Below are 10,000 nucleotides of genomic sequence, written 5' to 3'. Positions count from 1 at the left end.
GCAAAGACCGGTGGACAATGTTCGAAGGTGATGTCCGTTGGCAACTCAGGCATTTAAGTCAGTGTGTGGCCTTGGACGAGTGGTGCAGTACATCACTACCATGGTCCACAAGAAAAAAAAGAAGGCTAAAAAAATTGCACTATGCAGCATGATCATTGCTGTACTCTGTGAGGAGGAGGAGGAGATGACAAGAAGGGAATGGTGCAAGGACTGGTTGCACAAACGAAATGAAAGGGGAAGCCATGCAACCATTTTGCAAGAATTGAGAACTGGCTATGAATCGGACTTTACGAACTATATGCGGATGGACCCAAATACCTTCTACGATTTATTGGAAAAGTTAAAACCTTTTATAACAAAGCAGGACACCTGTATGAGGGAGAGCATTTCACCTGCAGCACGTCTGGAAGCAACGTTGAGGTACCTTTCCACCGGGTGCTCCTACAGTTCACTTCAATACAGCACAAGGATTTCAAAACAGAGTCTGTCTGCAATCATTCCTGATATGTGCCAAACCATCTATGATGTGCTTAAGGATCCATACTTAAAGGTAAGTAATGCTTGTTTGTGACGGTGCATATATTATGAATATGACTTGCGTAATGTGAAGAACGGACTTTGAAAATCCTGTAACCAAGTGACTTTGCTCGTCGAGTGTCTGGCAGTATCGTATAATTCCACACCAGACAGTGTCTGACGTTTCGATGCTGCGAACACGGACAATGTCCGGTACACCACTTGGTGCTCGCTTCTGACGTCATCAACGAGCCTTTCCGCTTTCCACTGGTAGTTGGTAACAATTTTGTCCGTCGAGCATTGTTCGATCGTGTGGACGCACCTTAACACACACACACACACACACACACAAATGTGTATTAAAAAAATTACGCCACCACCACCACCACTACTACTACTACTACTACTACTACTACTACTACTACCATTATCACCACCCATATTACCAACAATAGCAACAAAACACCATCGCCATCATTACCACCACCACCAACAACAACGCCACCAGCAACACCAACCTTGCAGCATCAAGATTAAGCTGCACAATATAGCACACCACCACCACCTCCACCACCACCACCACCACGACCACTCCCACCGACGAAGCATCTGCTCTACACTTGATCGTTCTCACCAACAGCCACTTCGTACCCAATACAGAATTTCTCATCGCCACGGCCTCCAACACCACCAGCACCACCACCATCACCACGACCACTACCAAGAACAACAACGCAAGAAAACACGACAACAAAAACAGGATCGCACGCAGCAAAATATCACGCAATATAACACACACACACACACACACACACACACACACACACACACACAGGCGTGACTGGATAGCATTAAGCTTCTCAGATACACAGCTTCCTGCAACCTTCACCTAACCGGTTACAGAAGGAGGAGGAGGAGGAGGAGGACGACAAGAAGGCAAGGAGGAGGAGGAGGAGGAGGAGGAGGAGATGGACAAAAAAAAAATACTGAAGGGAGAGAATGGAAGTCTGACAAAAGAAAAAAAAACACGAAAATGAAAATAAAGAAAATGTAAAAAGGTTAAAGTAATGAAAAAGGAAAAAAAAAGCCATAAAAGAGGAAAGCAAGAATAATTGAAGCAAAATGGAAATGCGGGAAAAGGAGGAGAAGGAGGAAGCGGAAGAGGAGGAGGAGGAGGAGGAAAGCGAAAAATATTGAACAAGGAAAGGAAGAAAAAGGAGGAAGACACAAAGAAAGAAAGGATGATGGAATAAAGAAGAAAAAATGAGAAGATAATATTTAAGAAATGGGTGAACTGAGATAAAAAAAAAGTAATAGTAGTAGAAGCAGAAGGAACTGTAGTACAAAAGGAATACAAAGAAATAAAGAAAAAACAAACAGCAACGTCTATTATATTCTTACTACACACACTGCATAAACTGCCCTACACTATCCACAAGTACAAGAGAAATTACAGTACAGAGGAAGAGTTCTCCCCACCCACCCCTCCCTCCAGCTAGATATGGCAGAAAAAGAAAGAGAAATCACATAGAATAGGAAAGTACATAGAAATTCTAGTAAAAGAAAAAAATAAAGATATGTACAAATTAAAACTACGTCCATTTGTGTTTGTGGGGGACTGTATGCATGCTTGGTAAGTTCATGTCCTTTGTGCATAGTGGAGAAGGAGAAGGAGGAGGAGGAAGAGAAGGAGGAGTAAGAAGAAGAAGGAAGAAAAACAAGAGGGAAGGAAAAGAAATAAGAGAACAAGCAGGGGAAGAGGGGGAAGAAAGGAAGAATTATACGAGAAATGAAAGGAGGTACAAGAGGAGGAGGAGGAGGAGGAGGAGGAGGAGGAGGACGAGGACGAGGACGAGGACGAGGACGAGGACGAGGACGAAGACGAAGACGAAGACGAGGTTGAGCAGGAGGAGAAAGAGGACGAGGACGAGAAACAAAAGGGAATAGGAGGAGGAGGAGGAGGAGGAGGAACAAGGAACAGAGAAAGAGAGAGAGAAAAAAAAGGAGAGGAAGTCGAGTATGAAGAGGAGAGGAGAAAAAGACCAGGGATTCCATTGTTGCTTATTTTCAGTGGCCAGGAGATTCAGAAAAGGAGGGAAGGAGGGAAGAAGAGGTTGGAGGAAGGTTGGGTGAAGGGACGGAAGTGTGAAGGGGGAAAGAGGAAAGGAAAGACGGAAGGAGAAAAGAGAGAACAGTGAAGATGATGAAGAGTCCAGTGGAAGGAAGTTTTTCTAAGTATGTGTGTTGATCTTCGTGCAAATCTTCGTTAGGTGCAGAGAGAGAGAGAGAGAGAGAGAGAGAGAGAGAGAGAGAGAGAGAGAGAGAGAGAGAGAGAGAGAGAGAGAGAGAGAGAGAGAGAGAGAGAGAGAGAGCAAAGAGACACAGAAAGACCTCTATATAAACTTAATATTTTAATTGGTAAAAACATAGACCAATAATATGAGGACCTACATACATGGATTACATAACCTTTGTCCAAATCGATACATTAGGGAACAGAAATGTGAATTATTGGACTAAAAAAAACAGGAGACTTAAGCATCATAAAGTAAATACATAAAGAGTGAAAAAAAAAAAAATATATAGGTAAATCAGCAACAAAAATTAATTTACGGGTACTTACTTACAAATACATTTACACCAAAATTTAGAAGCATGATAAAAGAAGCAGCCACGCCACACACACACACACACACACACACACACACACAAGGAAGCGCAGGCCATCCCGAGTTAACAAAAGCACAAAGGTTCTGTGTGTGACGGGGACAAAGACTTAAGGTGAGGACATGGGCTCGTAACAACTCTCTCTCTCTCTCTCTCTCTCTCTCTCTCTCTCTCTCTCTCTCTCTCTCTCTCTCTCTCTTGCTCTCACTCCTCCACTATCTCTTCTTCTTTCCCATTCTCCTCCTTACCTTCCTTTACAGTCAGCCCATCTTTATCTTCTGTGTTTGTCCCCTCCTCTTTCCCCTCCTGCTTCTATTCCTCTTCCATATCCTGTTTTTATTTTTTCAGCTTTCTCTCTCTCTCTCTCTCTCTCTCTCTCTCTCTCTCTCTCTCTCTCTCTCTCTCTCTCTCTCTCTCTCTCTCTCTCTCTCTCTCGACCTCCTCCTCCTCTACTCACTACTACTACTACTACTACTACTACAACTGCTGCCGTTGCTGTTACTACTTCTACTTCTATTTCTTACTACTAATCTTTTATATTTCTTTTAATAATAACACTTCTTCCCTTTATTTTACTCCTTCACTTCTACTTACTTCCCTTTACATATCCTACCACTCCTTCTGATTCTGCTATCCTACTTTTCTCACAGAATTCTATTTAGTTAGCAGAGTCCCCGCAAACAGGACAAAGATATCTGCTGGTGTTTGTTCTTTCTTCCTTCCTTCTTTCCTTCCTTCTTTTGTGTTCCTTTACAAGTGACGCTTCCTTTCTCCCCCTTACTCCTCTTGCTCCAGCTTCTCCCTCCCAGTCCTTCTCTACCTCATCTCCCACCTGTCTGCTGCATCTCACCTTCCTCCCTCCACTTTCCTTCTTTTCTTCCCCCTACTCCTCCTCCTTCCACCTCCTCCTCCTTCTCCCTCCACCTCCTCCATCTTCTCCAACTCTACCTCCTGCCTCTCGCCTTCCTCCCTCGTAACCTCACTCCCAAGGCACCCACCTAACAATGCAGGCGACCACTTAATCTTCCCTCTCACGACTTCAGACTCCTCCAGATCCATGCATTACACTACACCATGAACACTCTTAGAGAGATACTTCCCGTATCTACTTTTCCTTCTTCACTAGAAGACGGAAAGTAGAGAGGATAGAGGAGAGGGGAAGGGAGGGAGTAGAGGGAATGCAAGGAAAGGATGAGAGGATGAAGGTGGGAAGGAGTACAGATAATGTGGTGCTGTGTGTGAGGAAGGAGAACGATTTTAGTAAGTGGGTCTCATTACCTTTGAATTCATCACGTAATGTGTGTGTGCGGGTGGATGGGTTAATAAGTGTGTGTGTGTGTGTGTGTGTGTGTGTGTGTGTGTGTGTGTGTGTGTGTGTGTGTGTTTAAGAGGACGGGTGAAAGGGAGAGGGATGACAACAACAACAACAATATGATGATGTTGATTATAATAATAATTACCATACATGGAAGCCACATGGTCACAGGTGCAAATAGGTCACTCACCTGTAGGAAAAAAAGAAAGACAGGTGTAACAACAACAACAACAACAACAACAATAATAATAATAATAATAGTAATAATAATAAACACCATAAGGTATGAGAGAGAGAGAGAGAGAGAGAGAGAGAGAGAGAGAGAGAGAGAGAGAGAGAGAGAGAGAGAGAGAGAGAGAGAGATAGTGGCGGGTAATGTATAGGTTAATGAGACTTTGTGGCGACAATAATAGCAGGCGAGGAGAGAAAATAAACCACGTGTGTGTGTGTGTGTGTGTGTGTGTGTGTGTGTGTGTGTGTGTGTGTGTGTGTGTGTGTGTGTGTGTGTGTGTGTGTGTGTGTGTGTGTATGGAAAAACTAGAAAAGAAAATCCTGAAATGACAAATAATAAAAAGGAAACACAACAAAACCTCAGAAATCAGATTCACACACACACACACACACACACACACACACACACACACACACACACACACACACACACACACACACACACACACACACACACAGTCCCATATAGCCTGATAGATTCACTGACCACAACATACAGTAATAAAAAACAAAAAACAAATACAGCAGCATGTAATTCCAATTTTCAATATTGTCATACATAAATACAATGATACCACACACCTACCCACACACACACACACACACACACACACACACACACACACACACACACACACACACACAAGGACTAGGGAAAAAAACTGAACAATACCATGAGATTCTACGCAAGCTGGTGTGAAGGAGAGACTTTGTGTACTGGTGATATTATAATGGAAAACGTGCGGCGACTGCGAAAGAGAGGAAAACATTTATCTATATTCACCCTGCCTGAGAGAGAGAGAGAGCGAGAGAGAGAGAGAGAGAGAGAGAGAGAGAGAGAGAGAGAGAGAGAGAGAGAGAGAGAGAGAGAGAGAGAGAGAGAGAGAGAGAGAGCATTTAAGAATACAGATTAATATACCGAAAAAGAAGTGAAAGTAAAGAAAAGAAAAGGAGTAAATTCACGTTTTTTTCTGCAGAGATTAAGAGAAAAAGAAAAAAATCGAGAATTGCCTTTCAGTATCATCAGAGAGAGAGAGAGAGAGAGAGAGAGAGAGAGAGAGAGAGAGAGAGAGAGAGAGAGAGAGAGAGAGAGAGAGAGAGAGAGAAAGGAAGGAAGGAAGGAAAAGGGAGGAACACATCTTTTAGCTCTTAACGATACTATAACCAGTTTCCCCTCCCTCTTCCCCATCCTCCCCCTCCCTCTCCCCCTCTCCCTCCCTCTCATCCTCCCTTCTTCCGCTGAAAGTTACGACAGAGAGATTCACAGCATAATACAAGGAGGAGGAGGAGGAGGAGGAGGAGGAGGAGGAGGAGGAGGAGGAGGAGGAGGATTCTGTTTCCCTGCTTCTGGCACTTGGGCTCTTTCAGTATCACCGTGCCTCACCCACGATCGCCTTGAAAACCTATAAAGTTGTTCGCCGCACACCCACAGCACACACACACACACACACACACACACACACACACACACACACACACACACACACACACGCGCGCGCGAGGGCCTCCATCGTAAACAAAATTCCTGTAGCAACAAGAACAATAACTATTACTACAACAGCTAAAAGAACAAGATCAACTATTACTTTGACAACAACAACAACAACAACAACAACAACAACAACAACAACAACAACAACAACAACAACAACAACAACAACAACAACAACAACAACAACAACAACAACAACAACAACAACAACAACAACAACAACAACAACAACAACAACAACAACAACAACAACAACAACAACAACAACAACAACAACAACAACAACAACAACAACAACAACAACAACAACAACAACAACAACAACAACAACAACAACAACAACAACAACAACAACAACAACAACAACAACAACAACAACAACAACAACAACAACAACAACAACAACAACAACAACAACAACAACAACAACAACAACAACAACAACAACAACAACAACAACAACAACAACAACAACAACAACAACAACAACAACAACAACAACAACAACAACAACAACAACAACAACAACTACTACTACTACTACTACGAAAAACTGCCCTTCAGCTCAACAAACTTCATCACATTACACAAATGACACTAATATAGAATCACACTGTTTTCGTCATCTCCAAACCGAAGGCAACACGCCACGTTATGTACGAAATATTATAAAATAGTGGTAACCCGTAATCCAAATCCTAACCAGTGTAAATAACAAAAAAAAAAAAAAAAAAAAAAAAATTTCTTGCTTAAACACCGACTGACAAATTTTAATACTCACTCACCACTCACTCATATTGTATCAAAATCCAACCCAGTGAAAAATAAAGAAAATAAAGCCGTACTAAAACTCTCTCTCTCTCTCTCTCTCTCTCTCTCTCTCTCTCTCTCTCTCTCTCTCTCTCTCTCTCTCTCTCTCTCTCTCTCTCTCTCTCTCTCTCTCTGACCACTGACTCACTGACTCATACCGTATCAAAATCCGAACGCAGTAAAAAATAAAGATATGGAATACCAAAGAAAAAAAAACACTTCAATATAAAGAGTGATACAGTTCCAGTCACTCACTCACTGACTCTCTCACTCACCACTGACTTACACTGCATCAAAACACCACCCTGGGCACAACAACAGCTCAGTATGTGCAGGTATGAAAGCTGCACCTGGTACCTGCAGTATGTCACGCCTGACAAAACGAGGCAGGAGACGAAAGTGAGCGGCGCATCAACGCTTCGCTCATGTAAGTAATGGAGCTTGGCATCGACCTTCAGGCTCAGGCCCATTATCCCCATGACGTTGCATCATCACCCCCCATCCACACCATCGCCACCATTAGCACCACCCATTCACTACCAGCCATGAAGGCCTAACATTTCCACCACCACTATCATCACTACCACCACTTCCACTACCACTACCACCACCACGGAGGTTCAAATGGCCGCACCGTTACTCACCACAATCACTTTCCTGTGGTGTTGGCGATACCATTAGAAAAATGACTTTTGAAAACGACACGAACAGAAGGAAACGTGATTTTTCTTTCTTTATAGGTTTTCATTAAATTTAATCCGAGTGGTGTTGTTTTTTCTTATCTTACATTAAATTGAACTTCATCACTCTTCTTTGCCGTCCTTTAAGAACGTGCATAAGATACGAATAAGAGCGACCTGAACAGAAGGAAACGCGATTTTTCCTCATTTATGTATTTCATCGGACATGATCCAAGTGACAGAAGTTTTCATCTTAATTTAACGTATGTAATATCATATCTCTTTCTCCTTCCTTAAGAATCTGCGTAAGAAATAAATGAAGAATTACACATAAGGAAAGAAACGTGATTTTTCTTCTCTTTATATATTTCTATTGAACTGAACCGGAGTAAAGGAGGTTTTTTAATTGAACTTAATACAGCGTACAGAGATTTATGTCACATTTTCCCCATTAAACAACTTCCATACGAGACAAAAACGACACGTACAGAAAGAAACATTTAATTCATCTTAATTAAAAGAACGAAACATCAATTACCTGTCCCTCTCCGTCTCTCTCTCTCTCTCTCTCTCTCTCTCTCTCTCTCTCTCTCTCTCTCTCTCTCTCTCTCTCTCTCTCTCTCTCTCTCTCTCTCTCTCTCTCTCTCTCTTTCTCTGCATAATTAAATAACTCAGATGAAAAGAACGAAGTGAAAAACAAAATGAGAGGGAGAGGGAAAGAAAATTTATGATATTTCCTCCACGGACAAGAAAAACCAAGAGGGAATCGTGTTGTTGTTTTTTTAAAGCGTGGAATTTCTTTGACTTTTTTTTCTGTTGCTTCTTAATTTCTGTTTCGTGGAGTGAACATGACAAGGAAATAAGCAGATATCTTAGAAGGGAAAAATGCAAGGGTAAAATGTGCGAATAAATCAAGCGAGAGAGAGAGAGAGAGAGAGAGAGAGAGAGAGAGAGAGAGAGAGAGAGAGAGAGAGAGAGAGAGAGAGAGAGAGAGAGAGAGAGAGAGAATGTACAACCAACACATAACACTAGCGTCAAAAAATAAAAGAAAACAGGTAAAAAAAAAAAAAACAGAGGGAAAAAAAGAGAGAAGAGAGGGAAGAAAAGTTAAGAGGAAGAGCAACAAACTGGAAAGAGAAGAAGGAGATGGAAAGAAGAAACGAATAAGAAAAATAGATAGGCAAAATACTGAAGAAGAGAGAAAGGAAAGCAAGGCCGAGAGAGAAAGAAGACACGGAAGAGAGAGAGAGAAAAGATGAGAGAACGGAGAAAGAAAGGAAGCACTGAATTAAAAAAAATCGAAAAGGGGAAAGAGAAGGAGAGAGGTGAGACTGAGCGAGAAGATGGTAACGAAAAGAGGAGATAGAAAAAAAGAAAAAAAGGAGAGGTAGGCAGGAAAGGCAAGGAAGGCGAGAGAACGAAAGATAAATGAAGAGAGAAACGAGGATGAACGAAAGACACTGAGAAGTAATATGAAATAGATAACATTAAGAATAAGATAGACAAGTAAGGAGAGGAATAAAGGAAGGAGATGATGCAAAGAGGAAAAGTGCGAGAGGTACAGAATGAGAGAGGAAAGGAGGCAAAGAAAAAAAGAGAAAAAGAAACAAAGGTGAGAAAGAAAAGAAGAGGGAGGAAAAAGAAAAAGAAAAAAAGGGAGGTAGATGGAAAAAAATGAGAGGATAGCATAAGGAAGTGGAATAGAGTGTGAGGTGGAAGGGAGGGAGGGAGCGAGGTTGGGAAAGGGTTGGCAAGAAAGGGAAGGAGGGAAGGGAAGGAGGGAGGCGAGGCAGATAAAAAAAGAGCGGAAGGGAAGGGAAGAGGCAACCCACCGCCACCACCACCACCACCACCACCACCACCAACACACAAAATCTCCGATACTTTCAGATTTGAACACCTTTTTTTTATCGAGTCTTATTTTTGTTCGGGTTTCTTTGGTAGACTTTTATTTTCGTTTGGGATTCTGAGAGCAAGAAAAAAGTTGCAAGGATGTGTTAGTCTGAGGGCTTGGGTTTCTCTCTCTCTCTCTCTCTCTCTCTCTCTGTGTGTGTGTGTGTGTGTGTGTGTGTGTGTGTGTGTGTGTGTGTGTGTGTGTGTGTGTGTGTGTGTGTGTGTGTGTGTGTGTGTGTGTGTGTGTGTGTCGGCTTGTCTTTTTGTCTGTCAGTAACAAAAAAAAAATTGAAGAAAACGCAAAACAAAAATGTCAAGAAAAAAAAGAAAGAATCGTGGATGAGGAATAAAGGAGAAAAGGAATTGAAACGAGAGAGAGAGAGAGAGAGAGAGAGA

Source organism: Scylla paramamosain, chromosome 2, assembly GCF_035594125.1.
Source record: "Scylla paramamosain isolate STU-SP2022 chromosome 2, ASM3559412v1, whole genome shotgun sequence".
NCBI lineage: Eukaryota > Metazoa > Arthropoda > Malacostraca > Decapoda > Portunidae > Scylla > Scylla paramamosain.
Note: the sequence above shows the minus strand (reverse complement) of the source record.